The sequence below is a fragment of the Halichoeres trimaculatus genome, unplaced genomic scaffold (genome assembly GCF_033239565.1).
Source record: "Halichoeres trimaculatus isolate MK-OKI-2021-1 unplaced genomic scaffold, fHalTri1.1 fHalTri1_scaffold_8, whole genome shotgun sequence".
NCBI classification, from domain to species: Eukaryota; Metazoa; Chordata; class Actinopteri; order Labriformes; family Labridae; genus Halichoeres; species Halichoeres trimaculatus.
The window spans coordinates 35,931,774-35,949,533 of NW_027437186.1; the positions used below are offsets into that span (position 1 = coordinate 35,931,774).

The 17,760-nt window shown below is 41.8% G+C and overlaps 1 long non-coding RNA gene across 1 annotated transcript in view; it reads left to right on the plus strand.

Annotated features, from left to right (window-relative positions):
- LOC141794647 (uncharacterized) overlaps positions 1-16,677 on the plus strand; it is a 67,864-nt gene extending 51,187 nt beyond the window's left edge. The window contains exon 3 of the long non-coding RNA XR_012598542.1: positions 16,389-16,677. This is a non-coding gene — a long non-coding RNA (uncharacterized LOC141794647). The remainder of the gene's footprint in view (positions 1-16,388) is intronic.
- The last annotated feature ends 1,083 nt before the right edge of the window (positions 16,678-17,760 follow it).

Below are 17,760 nucleotides of genomic sequence, written 5' to 3' on the forward strand. Positions count from 1 at the left end.
CTTTTCAAACCCTCAGAGCTTTCTTTTAAATTGAGAAGAAGTTGAGGTCTCCAAAGAGATGAAAAATGTCAGACTAAATTACAGGAAAATGTGCCTGCGATAATGTACGAGACACAGTTTTCAATTTCGGATGATGGAGGAGCCCATTCTGGAAAGTTTAAACAGGAAGCTCTTGACATTTTTTGAAAATGCATGTTCATTGCTTTCCAGTAGTTGCATTAGAAGACAAAATCTCCGCCCATAACTTCCTGTTAAGAATGAAACTCGTCAACTTCTTCAAGAGCTAAAAAAAACAAAAAACAGGCAGGAAACAGGGAAAGGTGGTACCCATGGTTTGACCACTGTGTGTTTAGTCCTTCCAGCTTAGAGGGGCTGTGAGGAGTTTCTGAGTGATCTTGAAAAAATCTACTTTCTAGGTAACTGCCTGATTTTAACTCTTTAAAATGAGATTAGAGCGCCAAGATAAGTTATCAGGTCAAGCAGGACTAGACTAATAAACAGCACGTCTTAAGTCTCTATGACAACACCACGCCGGCTGATGAAGTTTAGTAGAGAGAAGAGAGATCCGTGTTTTTCTCTGCAGGAAATTAGCTAGGGGCTAAAACACAAGCTTTAAAGCTGAAAGCAAAAGCACTGGCTGAAGACTAAAACGCAAGCTAAGGCTTGAACATGAGCTAAAGGCTTAAACATTGGCTAAAGTCTAAAACCCAAACCAAAGGCTTAAACAAGGGCTAAAGCTAAATTAAGGGGTAAAGGCTTAAACATCAACTAAAGGATAAAGCATAGGCTGAAGGCTAAAAAACAGACTAAAGGCCCCGACATGAGGTAAAGGCTGAAAGCACAGGCTATTTGCTAAAACTCAAAGTAAAGGGTCAAACATGAGCTAAAGGCTAAAGCACAGGCTAAAGGCTAGAACTCAAACTAAAGGCTTAGACGTGGGTTAAAGGCTTAAACACAGGCTGAAGGCTAAAACACAGACGAAAGGCTAAAACTCAAACTAAAGGCTTAAACACGGGCTATGGGCTAAATTGAGGGCCAAAGGCTTAAACAAGAGCTAGAGGCTAAAAACATGAGCTAGAAGCTAAGGTGCATGCTTAAGCAGGAGCTAAAGGCTAAAAGGGCTAATCTGTTTGTGCTAAAGTTGACTCCAACCCACAGTCAGTAGTTATTCTGCAGTGGTCTGTTACACATTACAGACACGTGTCACAGCACTGGGCTGCCGATAGCACTACCTATAATGGCTACTGAACTACTGTATGAACTAGCAGTTAGCTTGTTGTCATGTGAGCCTATGGATACGTCATAGCACTGGGCTGCTAGTAGCGCTACATATAGCTGGCTACTGGCGTACAGTACAAACTTACAACATGTCTCATTTCAAACAACAGTGCTATGTAACTGTAACGATAATTACTTTACCTCATTGGGTTGCATCCAGTAAAAAGTTGACTTGAAGAAAATTTGTTCCAAAACAAACACACGCCTGGTTAAAAGTCACATCTTTATGACAGTGTGCGTGAGACTCCAGGCCAGGAGGTGGCGCTGCAGTCACATTAAAACAGATCCTCCTCACAGCATCTTTAAAACAAAAGCTCATCAAATTACTTCACCTGGTCCTGGTCTGTGTTTTGGTTTCATGTGTGGCTGAAAGTTGCTGATGCTTAATTTACTCTGTTGGATCAGAGTGACGATCTCCAGAACATGAGCACGGCTTCTTGTAGCATCTTATTCAGACGTTACCCATGATCCATTTCTAAGCTTGTAAGTTTGCAGCCCGAGCGCTCTACAAGTCGTACCTGATTAACCATGAATCAGCCTCTAAGTGGCGCAGACTAGCAACGACTCATTAATTTCTAATTACCAGCTCATTAGTTGCTCTCTTTTTGCCCTCTCATGTAAAGAGATATTTCATACTGAGCTCAGTACTCCAGGATTATGAAAGTGACTCTGGGTTGATGTGGAGGGGGTGGTATTTCTTTATGAATGAAAAGAGACAGACTCTGATATATGTACTCATCATATTCAAACAGCACGTGTTTAAAAGCATGTTTAGTTAAATTCTGCTTCATCTTGAGCAGCGCTTCGGTCCACGATGCACCTCTTAATTTTAATAAAACCTGTTCCGTTTCTCTTCTTCTTATTGTTTTGTTATCTGTTGTTGTTTACATGCTTGAATCCCATTAAAAAGAAGGAGAGAGCCAGAGGTCAGATCAAGGTCGTGCCATGTCAGGTTTCCTGCAGCGTGGGAGTTTTGCACACGTCACTAGAGCGAAAATTGATGTTTCTATCTACAATTGATTTTGCACAGCGTGAGAGAAGAAGGCAGAATGTCAAAGACAATCAGCTCTGAGAAGTTTCTGACCCGTAGGTCAGCGAGGTCTAAAGCATTAGGTCTGTTAATATGGTGGTACAGATCTTAAACATACAGGTAGAACTTTAGTTTGATGCCTTTATTGTCTGATGATTTTGTTGTATACTTACTGTAAATTTCATGAAGTAAAGTCTGTGAAATGGCCCTTTAAGGCTCTGTCCAGGGTGCTGAAGCAGAGCAGATTAACAGCATGTCACTCAGAGAGAGTGGACTCAGACATAAACATACTGACTGTACTTACTTCACTCCAGATGATTTTGATAGATTGTTGTGAGTAACCCAGTGTGCCACAGGCACCGTGTCTGTGTGGTGCATTCTTTTTGCCATCCTTTCACCCACAGATCAACACTTTTTCTGTGCTTCGTTCTGTGCAAACTAACAACCAAATTCCACCAGATCTGTGTCTCGTCCATCTCTCCTTTAACACAGTATCAGACTGGTTATAGATCTAGATAATGAGCTAAGGGGTGGTGAGGAGTTTGAAAGCAATCTTGAAAAAGTCTCCCTTCTCGATATACACCTGATCATAATCCACACTTTGAAATTAGATTATTAGCGCCAATACAGGTTATTTCAAAATGCTACTTTGTAGCTTCTTCCTAGCTCCCTGATCGGTTCAGGAAGCAAGACTGGATTGATTTAGAGTACGTCCAAGTCTATATGACAACACCACCCCGGCTAAGAGAGATCTGTGTTTTTCTCTGCTGAAAACGATTTCTGTGATTAATTTTGTAGTGATGGTGGACACTGGAGCCTAACTGTCAGACAAAAACAAGGTTTGGAATATCTTTGATTCCCTTTATTTGTCTAATGTGTTGGTTTTGATTAGTTTTTTGAAGAAACTGAAAGAATTTGCTTAAGAGATGCCTTTGACTGTAATACCTTGTTCCTCCGGTGTAGTTCTGAGTCTTGGTTTTTTAAATATTTATGGCTACTTTTATGCTTAAAAGCGCTCTGGACAGTGCATCTGCTAACACATTGTCAGATCCCTTGATTAGAGCCGGCCCAAGCAGTTAGGAGGCCCTAAGTGAATTTCATTTGGGGGGCCCCCTTCCACTGAAGCAAAGACTACTGTTGATGAATGCTTTATCATTCACACAGTTTGCCAACACCATGAAATGAGAAACAACACCATACCATTATGCTTCCACCTCCAAACTTCACTGTTGGTGTAGTGTTTTTTGGCTGATGAGCAGAGCCATTTCTCCTCCAAACATGGTCTGTAGTATGACAGCCCAAAAGTTCAGTTTTGGTCTCATCTGACCAGACAACATTCTCCCAGTATTCTACAGGCTTGTCAAGATGCTGTTTAGCAAACTTTAAACCAGCTTCAACATGCCTTTTCTTGAGGAATGGAGTCTTGCGGGCTGAGCGTCCATAGAGGCCATGGCGGTGGAGTGCATTGCCTATTGTTTTCTCTGTAACAATTGTACCTGCTGCCTCCAAGTCTTTCTGGAGCACTTTCAGGGTGGTCCTTGGCTGGTTGAGTACTCTTCTGACTATCTTTCTGACTCCCTGGTCAGAAATCTTCAAGGAGCTCCTGTGCGTGGCCTGTTGATGGTAAGGTGGTGCTTCTTCCACTTGTGAATAATGGCCCCAACGGTGCTGACTGGAATATTCAGGTGCTTTGATATAAGTCTGTAACCAGTTCCATTCTGATGCTGAGCAACAATCAGGTTGTGAATGTCTTCAGAGAGCTCTTTGCCTTTACCCATCATGAGGTGTGTGGTATTTAACTGCTTGGTGAAAAAAACACCTTTTTTATAGGACCATCAATTTGCTCTAGCCCAGCTGATGTTGGTTTGCACTAATTAGAAGTTCAAGTAATAATTACTGACAGATTTCAGGTGGTATGGTGCATTTCCTTGCCAAAGTATACAGCCTTTCCATGGTGTGTTCAATACTTTTTTCCTGTGTTATCGTACTTAATTCACCATAATCATTATTTATGGACCGGAAAGTTGTGATTTTCTTTTCATGTGTGGATTATTTGAGTTAATACCAATGTCTGGTAGAAATTTCGTTTGAATTGCAGCTTTGGGAATAAATGTGACGAGAAAAAAGTTGATGCATTCAATATTTATTTTGCCCACTGTACCTGATGTGAAACCAGTGTGACTGGAGAAATATGACCATCTCACTAATCTTTCAAATAATTCTTCTTAAAATGTACCTTTTTTGTTTTGGTGCCCCTCTTCTAATCTGCTTCAGTCTCCGGGGTTTGAGCTTTGTTAAATTGGGTGTGTATGGGAGACTGAAACATATGATACTTAATAACAACTTTTAGGTGAAAGAGTCGTCTGGATCAAGAAAGTCCTGGGATTTGATTCACAGCTCAAACTAAAGGATTATTGAGTATATATTTATAGTCCGGTCCAGCTACTGTTTCCATCTCTGCAGTGTTGATACAAGGTGCAGCCAGCGCTGTGGACGTTCCCATATTGTCTTTGTAGGGAGAAGGTCAGGAGGGTCAATATCTGCGGCGTTGAGAGCGTCTGTCCGGAGCCTGAGGCCCTCCCTCACCACATCTCAACGACACTCCGGTCAATACGCTCCAAATTGAGCCCTCATGCAGAACACTGCACAAATCGATATTCTTAAAAAGGTTGCACATCAAACTATTAAATACATTATCGATCCATATGCATGTGTAGGAATCTATGGATTCTTTAACTGCGTTGTGTGGAGTAAAAGTCAGCCGCTGTGATTCTGTTTCTTACAGTATCACATGGCAGAGCTGGTGTGGGAGGGATGGAAATGATGCTCATTCATTTGGCCACATGCCGTGATATTTGCTGCTCTTTATTCCTCTGAGAACATCAAACTCAACGCCAACATTTGACAGTTTAATGTTTCCAGCACTTGTTTTGACATGATGTTCTCCCCCGAACAAAAACAGAAAGGAGGGAAGCAACGTTTAACAGGGCAACCCATAACTCATCTCTTACATAAGCTGCGTTAAGAATATCTCCCAAAACAGGCTCAACATCCCATTTTCAACCTATTCATCTCTTTTCTTGCGGCTGTCAACGTGTGGAGAGAAAACTCCTCTGGCTGAGAGACACACCGCGCCTCTCTCATCAAACCTAACAATCTCCAAACCCAACATTAACTTTTTTCACACGCCAGCCTCACGCCATTCAGCTAAACGCAGCAGCTGCGCAGGAATCACAGAATGCACAATCAACCTGTCACAGTCTGTTACAGCAGGGACACGGGAATTAAACGGACTAAAACAGGTGTTGTTGATGATGGAGATTTGAGTTTGCCAGGTGTAAATGTGGAAACGGATCGGAGGGAAGGGCAGGGGGAGACGGGCTGACCAGGATAGATGGATGGAGTGACATTGGAGGATCAAGGTGACTGGTTCAGTGTGTAGGAGCTCAGAGGAAAATGCAAGCTGATGCAGAAAGTCAAGAATCAGGAGCCAGAGAGAAGTCAGCAGGAGGTTGCAGATGTTCACAAAGAAAGTGTTATTACTTAGGATAAAATATAGCCTTATGGTAATGGTTGAGAAAAGAGTGCACGGAAAGGAACCTGCGGTGCAACTGCATCAATCAAAGGTGATGAACAGGAAATTTTCCTCAACAGAACAAAGAAATGTGAAAAGAACAGTTTCTATGGTTACATGTGCAATTTTTCAACCTGAGAAATCACTGTAACTTCACTTTCTTCATGGATGTTAAAGCTGGAGATCACAGCAGGAGTGGAACAGATTTTGAAGAATTACAACCCAAAAATGCCCGGTGAAAAGCCACACCCCTAAAACACCCGAACCTGCTTTCTCCGACAACAGCTGGAAATAACACCACGAAAAAGGCTGCATAGCAGCCGTAGATCAAACTGTGTCCATCAGTGGGTGTCATGTTTTAAAAGCTGAGCCCAGCCGGGGTAAAGAGGCAGAGTTTCAGGTATTAGCCTTCATGCTAACAGCTGGGACTTTAATTATATAGAAATAGAAATAGAAAATACTTTATTTATCCCCGAGGGGAAATTCAGGAGTCACCGCAGCATTTAAGAAAACAAAAGTAAGAAAGAGTATAGAAAGTGCCAAAAGGTCCATAAGAAATTAGATGACGACATCCCGTCCACCACTCGTCCACCACTCTCCAGCCCAGCCAGTCTCCACCTCCACAGGGTCCAGGACTGAGCCTCCCCAGCAGTCTGTTCAGTCTCTGTCTCCTGGATCCTGTCTGCTCACAGCAGGTGAAGCTCCTCCAATGTGGGGCCGGCGTTCGATGTCAGCTCCGTCAGCCACGTCCGTGAACAGCACGATGCCGCTGGGTTAGCACAGCTAGCTCATCCATCCCCCTGGGCCAAATCCCACGTTCCCAACAACGATGGATGGAAGGACAGGTCCACGTCGTCACCTCCCAGCTCACATCCGAGAACCAGCACGTCGTCCTTACCTCCTCCTCCTCAGCTCGAGGGAAATCATCAGGCCCTGCACTAGTTAGCATTGACATGCTACAGGCTGCTAACAGCTAATTTCATATGTAAACAATGCAGCCATGGTTACATGTAGGATCTCCAGACAAGCACAGGAGAAAAGTAGTAAAAACATCGCCGAAGCCACAAAAAGTTTGGTGTCCGTGACCGACAATGAACCATACAAAGTGATGATCCACTCCAAATACAAAGATGACGAAAAAGAGACGAAAAAAATTACAAGAAACAGACAAAGACAAGAGAGCTGCTGCAACAGGCAGCTACTTGGGCAGCGCCTAGCCTAATTATATAGAACTCATTACTTCATTATCTTTTAATCTAAAAAGGTTTAAACCAAATTCACCCGCTGTGCAGTGTGATGTTGCAGAAACAGGTTTTTGAACCAGGCTGAAAGTCTGCCTGACGTCACCCGTCTGTTTCTGAAACTGATTTTTTGAAGCAGATCGGCTGTCGCGGCCATATTAGAAATGATGCAGGCTCTGAGTCTCAACACTAACAGCTACAGGTCGCTCATCAGTTACCTGAGCTGTGCTCTTGGGTGAACTCACAATCTGATTATCCTCTAACTTGCTAAGTAAAAAAAAAAGAAAAAAAAACCCAGTACAGTGTGTGCTAGTGAAATTAGCGACTCAAACGGGGGACCTTTCTAGAACCAGGCTGTAAATTGGTTAATTTCTGCTATGAAAATGGCTTCTTTCTTGCTTGGTGTGTTTGTGACTTCCTGTTCTTCCAAATAGGTTTTTGCACTTCAGCATTGTCTCATATGGAAATGCTAAAAGTTGCTGTTCATGGAGAATCCTCTTGAGGCTGGCAGCAGAAAGACCAGAAGTCACGTACACACCCAGCCACAAAAACAACAACTGAGTCTTAGTGCATTAAAAACACATTTACAGTCTGAAACGCTAATTTCTCTATCATACATTCGACGCTTTATAAGTTATTGTATTGTCTGATTGTCCAATCAGAGACACAGATCAGCTCATGTGAGTGCTAAGCGTCGTGTAGCTGTTCGAAAGGAAACTCAAAGCTAGCGCCATAACCAATGTGGCTACATCCATGGATTAGCTTTATTTCCCGGTATCAGGAACAGATGGGAGACTATGTCCATGGTGTGTAAGCATTTGCTGGTACTTCTGGGGCCTGCCTCAAGTGGTCACTCAAGGAACTGCAGTGTTTAGCATTTCCTTCTAGAGCCGTTGTTCTCAAACTTTTTAAGCCTATGACCCAAAACCCCAAAGCCAGAGACAGGCGACCCCCTGCCGTGGGATTCATGAAGAAAAGGTTGAATGTCCTCAATGTAGTGGATTGGTAGAAGATGGTCACCCAGGAAGGTCTGGGGCAACAAAGAAATATGGGAATCAGATCAAACATTTTCTGTTATGATAGTTTTATGAAATGTATCCCCCGTTTTTGTTTAATTTTTCAGATTTTTTGAAGGTATTTCATGACCCCCACTTTTGGAAGCACTGTTTTGGATTGATTGTAAGACAAATCTAAAACAGAGAAATGTCAGATGTGTCAGTAGTCTGGTGAGTGAAAAGTTCTTAAGTCAGCTTAAGCGACTGTTCACCAGTGGGTTGATCACTCACTTTCGCCCCTTGCTCTTCTGACAACATTTTTTCTTAGACTTGTTCCCTTTGGTTCAGCAGGTTTCCACACAGACTAATCAAACTGAGGTTATCTGCCCCCAGTTATTCTGACCAGCAGCTGTTTCTGCAGTGATGTTTGACATACAAATGTGGATTACGGCGAAATTGGCCGAGACTTTCTGTCTCTGTTGTCCCTGGTGATGTTTGACTCTCACATCCCTTTTGACAACTTCAGATCAGTTTGTTGGCGACTGCAATGTTTCTAAGCATCCTGGAAGTAACTAAAGCAGAAACTAAGGCATGTGTCATAATGTATTTGGACTTATTGTACTGGGAGATATCTATAGCAAGAATCCATGGAGCTGGAGACTTTGTTTTAAAGACTTGGCACTCACTTCAGATGTAGTTTGGAGTTCTGGTTCCAGGGGCTAGGTAGGTTAGTTGGGGTTTGTGTTTTTTTTTAATTTTTAATTTTTATTTAAATTTTTATTTATTTATTTTTTGTTTTTTATTTTTATTTAAATTTGTATTTATTTATTTTAATTTTTTTTAATTTTTTATTTTTTATTGATATATCCATTTATTTATTTATTTGCTTAATTATTTATTTATTTATTAATCTTTCTTTTTTTCTACTTTCAATTATTGGTCTTTTTATATATTTATTTATTTATTTATTTATTTATTTATTAATCTTCAAGTTTATCGTTATTGTAACTGACTAGAAAAGAAATAAAAATTTGATTAAAAAAAATAATCAAAAAAATAAACAAATTAAAATGAATAAATAACTAAGTAAAAGAAATAAATTAAAATGAATAAAAAAATTAATTAAAATAAATAAACAAATATAAATGAATAAAATTAAAAAAAAAAAAAACTTAAGCAAAAATATATATATATTTATCACAATAACTCACAACACTCAGGGCAAATATGCACACTAAGAATGATGAGACTATCTTGGATCCGTGTAGGAGAAACAATGAAATGAGTCTCCATGGAGGCTGACTTGTGAACAGCATCATCCTGACTGATAATCAGTGAGAGGCCCTCACAGGGTGGAGGATGATCTCAACAACCTTTTGGACCTCTCAGGTACAGGTTAAGAGGAACAGCACAGTCTTGGTCTTGTGAATAGGCAGAGAAAGTCCTGGGAGCCCAGACCAGAACTGAGTGACCAGCAGCAGCTCTGGATGCAGAGACAATAGAGAGACAGAGAATAGGCGTGAGAGGGAAAATGGAAAAGGGCACGAGAGAAGAGAAAGTGAGTGGGATGGAGAGAAAAGCGCCTGACAGTGAAGAATGGAGGCAGTTAGAGATATCTGCCCAGCGATCTGTTATTACAGGAGGAGGGAGACAAACAGCTTCTTTCTCTTTTTACTGAAACTTAAAGACACTCATCAATTTAAATCGGCAGGGTTCCTGGACCTCACCTTTTCTCTGTCAGACACCGGGTGGCGAAGGCGTGCTTCTCCATCCCCTCGTCCATTCATCACACAGAGGAAGAAGACTCCCCTCCAGGGGCATCCTGGGTAATCTTGCGTGGCCGGAAATGTGGCGATGGCGAACGGATGGCGGCGGGACCCTTTGTTATTTACTGCTCACTTAGCCCCCGTGCACCCCGACACACACACAATTTATGAGGACAATCGTCAGGCCCGTCGCGCTCCGTTGAAGCGCTCCCTGATGGATGTACCCGGAGCTGGAGGAGCGGAGGCGGAGGGTGGGAGCCTGAAAGACAAAGATTAAAGTCTGGGCGTCGTACAGTTTTCCTTACTGTAAATTAAGTCGCTCATTAAGCTCCGTCAAAGATAGAGCCGATGATAAAGATAACTTTATGGTTCAAACATTATGCTCGGAGTTAAAACAGTCGTTTCAGATATGTTAATGAGCGCTCCACGGTGACACCTGGAGTCTTTCTCAAAGTGCATGGGCCCGTCTTCAGCTGGAAGTGATGTGAACTGAACTACCTGCTCGTATATCATGTGAAATGCCACTGACGCACCAAATGTCAGCAGAATGTCAGCAATTCCACTGTCTGTGTTTTCAGCTTTTATTTAGGTGCAGATACCTGCCTCAGCTCTGCCGCTTTCATCCCGTCTGCACGGCCCCAAACCTCCCGTCAGCTGTCCCTGTGCTCCGCGTTTCTGCTGAGGCATCCGGAGCACGGCACAGCGAGTGTTCGATCATAACAATCCATTAGAATAATCACCGATAACAAGTCCATTTTCATAAAAGAGGCGGCAGAGGGATTAATGAGCTTAACGCTACTTATGTTCCATCCATTTTGTGCTGTAAATCAATAATCCAGTAATAATGTTCTTGAGCGGGGCAACAGAGCCCCCAGAGCAGCATGCGCTCTCTCTTCATGAGTTATCTGAGCTGCCCTGCTATCTCCTTTGTTCTCTATAAAGTTGCCTTTTGGGACGCCCAGGACCAAACACATATATTTTTAGTCTTTTCTTCACAGTCTGGTGTGAAACAACACGAGGGATTGGTAAGACTCCAAGACGCAGAGCACACACAGTAGAGGAGGGGAGGAGGAGGGTGAGAAAGCAGGAGAACATGAAATGCACGGGGGGGAGGAAGCATTTTATATGAGTCTTGTTTGGACAGCCCATCCCTCTTCTATACGGCACCGTTTCTATCTCATGAGCTTGATGATTGTTTTAGGGTTTATTTCATCATTCAGTCATAGAGTCTTTAAATTTTGATGGCTGTGAAAGAAATACAGTCTGTTTGGATGCAAAGACGAGCTCAGTTGCTAAAGTTGGTATTTCACTTGTGAAAAAGAAAAGAGCTGAGAGCTGGTTGTAGAGTCAAAGCATTACCTCAGAGTAAAAAAAAACAACAAAAACAAATCAAGCTTTAATGAATGAATGAATGATGTGATAGAACACTTGCAGTTAGAATAAATTAAGTTCACCCTGAGAGAAAAGATAAATGTGTTGTACTCAAAGTGGCAGCCATTTATAGAATATTATAATTTTAACAGCCGCATAAAAATAAAAATAATAATTTAGCTAAATCTAGAGAACTAAACATCCTCCAAGTCATATTATTAATTTTCAAATTTTTATTTTTCTTAACCCTTTTATTATTATTTTAATTAATTAATAAATAAATAAATACATTTTATATATATATATATATATATATATATTCTTTTATTTATTTTTGTTTTTTTTAATTATTTTTGTATCTATAAATAAAAAAGATAAAAAAAATAAAGAGAACTTCAAAATAAAATACATACCAGCTTTGTCTCAAAGATGCTTCTGTTTAGACGTCGTGACAGAATTTCTACTGCTTAGATGATAAAAGGTCACGGTGTTGTGGCAGCACTATAAACCTCCTGTTCAGCTGTTATGACAATCTATCATGTGTTGTTCTAAACACAAGCATGTGAATGCCTTTAAGCTTTAATGAATGATGTGACGGAACACTTAAAGTCAGAAAAAATTAAGTTCTTCTTGGGAGGAAAGATACATATGTTTACTCAATGTGGCAGCCATTTATAGTATATTAAAAAAAAAGAAAAAAAAACATAAAATATTTAGATAATAGCTTGGCAAAATCTAGTTTTAATTTTTCTTAACCCTACTTTTTTTTTTCAATTTTTTTTTATTATTATTTCTTTTTTTCAGTTAATGTGTTAAGGTTTATATACATGCACAGGCCACTTTTACATGGCAGCAACTCACAGCATTTAGTCATGTAGACATGGTTAAGATGATCTTCTGCAGTTCAAAGCGAGCATCAGAATGAGGAAGAAAGGTGATTTAAGGGACTTTGAACGTGGCATGGTTGTTGGTCTGAGTATTTCAGAAACTGCTGATCTACTGGGATTTTAACCCACAACCATCTCTAGGGTTTACAGAGAATGGTCCCAAAAAGAGAAAATATCCAGTGAGCAGCAGTTCTGTGGGACAAAATGTCTTGTTGATGCCAGAGGTCAGAGGAGAATGGACAGACTGGTTGGAGCTGATAGAAAGGCAACAGTAACTCAAATAACCACTGGTTACAACCGAGGTCTGCAGAAGAGCATCTCTGAACACACAACACGTCCAACCTTGAGGCAGATGGGCTACAGCAGCAGAAGACCACACCGGGTGACCCTCCTGTCAGCTAAGAACAGGAAACTGAGGCTACAATTCACACAGCAACACCAAAACTGGACAATAGAAGGTTGGAGAAACGTTGCCTGGTCTGATGAGTCTGGATTTCTGCTCCACATTCAGATGGTAGGCTCAGAATTTGGCCTCAACAACATGAAAGCATGGATCCATCCTGCCTTGTATCAACGGTTCAGGCTGCTGCTGGTGTAATGGTGTGGGGGATATTTTCTTGGCTCACTTTGGGCCCCTTAGTACCAACTGAGCCTGGTTTAAAGTCCACAGCCTACCTGAGTATTGTTGCTGACCATGTCCATCCCTTTATGAGCACAGTGTACCCATCTTCTGATGGCTACTTCCAGCAGGATAACGCTCCATGTCATAAAGCTGGAATCATCTCAGACTGCTTTCTTCAACATGACAATGAGTTCCCTGTACTCAAATGTCCTCCACAGTCCCCAGATCTCAATCCAATAGAGCACCTTTGGGATGTGGTGGAACGGGAGATTCTCATCATGGATGTTCAGACGACAAATCTGCAGCAACTGTGTGATGCTATCATGTCAATATGGAGCAAACTCTCTGAGGAATGTTTCCAGGACCTTGTTGAATCTATGTCACCAAGGTCTTGGAACAAAAACTTTTACCCACAGAGCTACATGCTGTCCTACTGAAGCATTACAGGAATGTTCAACACATTTCTTTCTTACTGAGAAGCTTTCCTCTTTGGTGACTTGCTCACTTCATTATTTCCTGTCTTGTGAGTTGCTCTGTTTTACCAGTGTAATAACATGTAACCATATGGAGGACTTTACATCATAAATTGACTACCTGATAGATAAAAAACCTTCAGAGCTTCACTGTCCGTCAAAATATGAGAGAGGAAGATGTTCTTTAAGGCAGACTGGGTTTATCTTCTCACTTTAATAAGGACAGCATCGTTGCTGAGAACAGTGGGGTCAGAGGAGCAAAGAAAAGGTCAGAGTAGTGCTGTGACGAGTGTGATGTGAAAGGATGAACCTGGCATGACAGCAACTGTATGTCCCAATCTCTTCTTCTATTTCTGTGACAGAAACACTCACAAATGAAAAACAGAGAAATGTTAAGTGTAAAAGCTCCAGAAAGACTCCCCAGTGGTGGTTTTCTGGAATAAAGACTGTTTCCCATAAGCACTGTCACCTGCTGTAGTTAGGATGTGACTCTTGCAAAGGTGTGCATTTGTTTCGGGAGAAATGATTGGAGATTAGATCTTCTTTCAACTCTACTTTTTGCAGGATGCAGAGTGGTGTTGGTGGCATGGTGTTGTCATAGAGACTTAGGCGTGCCATTAATACAGTTCCAATTGGGAAGCTAACAAGTAGTATTAATGAATTACCAATATTGGAGCTGATAATTTCATTTAACAGTGTGGATTATGATCAAGGAAATATAAAAGTGTGACTCTGAGGCTGCAGAGACAGAATTTGAGACCTGTTGACACATAATTAGTATTGAAGACAAAGGAGTAAAAACACAAACTATCAAGATGCCAGAAAACGCATGTGAGCTTTCCTTTGTGGTGTAAACAGTATTAAAACACAAACCAGCAGAGCTCTTAATGTCAACTTTAACTCAAAGTGAACTTTTTCAGACGTGTGCTGAAACAAATATTACAAATTCTGCTGAAGATTGGATCACACCTGCAGCAACTGATCATAACTTTATTTTCTCTTTTTGGGCTGTGGAAGCATAAACACAGCTTGTGCATGAAGATTTATACGGTTGCAATGATTTGGGTGAAATGAAATTTTCTCTCCCAGCTGATAAAGGAGAAACATTAATACTGTTTTACTCTCTGAGGGTACTGTCAGGCTTTTTCTCTGATAAATGCCCCGCTGTGTTCAAATAGGAGCTGTTAACTGTCCTTCTTCTGTGTGGACAGATAACACAATGCATTGATTAGAAGCTATTTTAACAGCTGCCTCTTGCTTCTGGAGACGAAGCTGATAAGAACATGTACGATTGCATGTAATTTGCGAGGGAGCAGGATCCTTTAGAGTGGATGTAGCTCATTGGGATGCAGGGCTCTGGGTGTCCTGACCCGATGTAAAGTCACTCTGGCCGGAGAAGAAGGTGAGATCAGGTGATGTGAGCCGGCCTTTAGGCATCAAGCTGGCATCTCACAGAAATTGATTGTAATCTGGATGCAGGATCAGCTTTTTGTAACAGCTGACTAAAGTGAAATGTTGTTTTATGGATCATATGTTTAATAGTGGAAAGGATGTCCCTGCAGAGGGCTGAAGGACGGCACGGCGCTTAATCTGACAGATGCTGACTCGGCAAAGGTCAGGAGGGTCCATAACAACCACAAACAATGACCCCATCATTTGTTTTCTGACTGAGATCTGCGAGGAGGATTTAGCTCCGTCTTCAACCAAAGTTCAATGTTGAAATCCCCTGAGTACGGTGGCCTGTAGGTGTCAGCAACAACATGAACGCTAAAACCACAACACAACAGAAGTTAAGAGGACAGTTTTCTAAACAGACACAGAAAAGTTGTGACAGTTCGTCAATGATTGTTTTCTCTTATAACTTCAGCTATGACTAATATAGCTTTAATGCTAATGATACAACATGTCTGGTTCATAAAGCTAAATATAGAATGACGTATTAACTGTAAAAAAACAATATAAGTACTATAAAGGATACTACAAGGTGAGACCTCTAAAACGCTTTATTTATCATGGAAGAAGTTAAAAAAAACAACAACTTTTTAGTGTCTGTTGGAAAGCTAACTTCTGTTTTCTTATTGCTGCAGCTTTTGCATTCATGTTGTGGCCCTTTGCATTTGTGTTGGAGCTTTTGCATTTATGCTTTAGCTTTGGCATTTGGTTTAAGTTTTCGCATTCATGTAGTTTTTGCACGTTTTTTCCTTTTGCATTCATGTTGCAACTTTTGCATTTGCATTGTAGCTTTTGCATTTGGGTTTTTTTTTCTTTTGCACTCATGTTGCATCTTTTGCATTCACATTATTTTGCTCTTGCACTTGTGTTGTGTTGCTTTTCCATTGTTGTTGAACCATTTTTTGATCCGTTTTTTTTTCTTTTGCACTGTTGCATCTTTTGCAGTCACATATTTTTGCTCTTACTCTTGTGTTGTGTTGCTTTTCCATTGTTGTTGTTGCTTTTTTGATCTGTGTTTTTTTCTTTTGCACTCATGTTGCATCTTTTGCAGTAACATATTTTGCTCCTGCACATGATTTCTGGCTTTTGCATTGTTGCTGTAGCTTTTACATTTGAGTTTTATTTTGCATTTTTTTTCTTTTGCACTTATGTTGCAGCCTATGCATTTATGCTGTGGTTTTTGCGTTTGCCTTTTTTGCTCTTCCAATAGTGTCGTAGTTTTTGCGTTCATGTTGTAGCCTTTGCATCTGTGTCTTTGCTTTTTCATTCATGTTGCAGCTTTTGCATATGTTTTTTTTCACTCATCTTGCATCTTTTGCAGTTACATTTTTTGCTTTTGCACATGATTTCTGGCTTTTGCATTGGTGTTGTAGCTTTTGCATTTATGTTTTTTCTTTTGCACTCATGTTGCAGCTTTTGCATTCATGCTGTGGCTTTTGCATTCGCCTTTTTTGCTACTGCCTTTGGTTGCAATTTTTGCATTAATGTTGTTGCTTTTGCAACTATGTTTATTCCTCTTGCAATAGTGTTGTAGCTTTTGCAAATGGTCTGAAACCCACAGGCCACCATACTTGAGCGCTTTTTTTGACATTGTACCTTGTAGGTAAGGGAGGGGATGTAGAAAGCAATGGCGTCAGGCAAGAACGACTTCCTGTGGAGCGTCTCGTCTTACCCTCCTTGTGCTCTCGTGTTTTCCCAGCACATCGCAGAGTGGGTGGGAGACAACGTCCAAGACGTCGCGTGACCTGGACGGCGTCCATCTGACACAGCGGATGGAAAGTCCCGCTCCAGTCGTGTTGAAAGTCCAGACAGCCTCCCTTTCCCCTGCTGGCCTCTTCCCGTTTCCCTCCATCGCCGCCCTGGCCGCCCACATCATCACGATGCACCCAGAGCGGGCTGAGAGACACAGAGTTGGCAAACTCTGCTGCACATGTGCCGATGCCAAGCCCTGTCCCTGCTCTGCCTGCCTCAGCAGCAAACCCTGCACCAGCATTTAGGACAGGAGGTAATAGCCCACAACATACCCTGACACTGCATTTATTCTCATAATGTCTGCAAATCTGAGTGAAACAGCAACAGATTGACATCTCTTTGTGCAATTTTCCAAACACCCAAATTCATGCAGCAGCCCTCGGGTCCATCTGTTTATGTGCTGACACAGCCTCTGCTGTCCTCAGGTGTCATGTTTACATTCAAAAAGCAACGACAGGAAGACATCAAACAAGGATGCAGCCCCGCGAGGCAGAAAGAAGGTTACATTATGCGCTTAATTCTCCTCTCGAAACTATTATCTGCACACGCTACGCACATCAAGCAGATTAGCAATTGTGTTTTACTCCCATTACATAACAATGAAAGGCGTAGGAGCTGCGGAGGAATCTAAGACGTACCATATTTGTAGGGATTACAGTATATTACAGAGGGAGTAAGTGAAGCAACAGAAGAGTGCAGCGTAAGTTCAGCGTTCCCAGATGAGCAGAGGATAAGAGACGAGTAGTAAGAGTGAAGAAACACCACAGGCCATCTGCACGTGTTATTAAACTGCCCATCGCCGCGCCGTGAATCCCAGCAGCGGGAAAGAACCCAGCGATGAAAGCGCATATGGCCGTCACTGGCGCCTGAATTATCCTTCAAATGTAGGTTAATGAATTCAGAAGCAGGCTGCGCTCATGAGCATCATATCCTTAACAACCTGACAGACACACCTGCCAATCTGTGGAGGCGGGGTTTGAGGGGTGGCGGGATCGATTGTTGGGTGACATCACCACCAGAGATGGCGGGACACCCAGGGCAAGTGCATTCATCAGAGAGCATCAGGAGCTAATGAAACACACTGAGAGGGTGATTAAGACACAGACACTTACTACAGCAGGGCCCGCAGCCTGACGCATTAATCACAGCCACTGTCTGCGGGTATCTCAACCCTCTGTGTGTGTGTAAGCATGTGCATTCCTGGAAACACACACACACAACACGCTGGTCTTTATGTCTGCGTGTGCTTTTGTCAGGGAAATAGCCGCGGTGCGTGTGGAGAAGGTGCCACCGTCCTTTCCGTGTCTGCCCTTGGACGC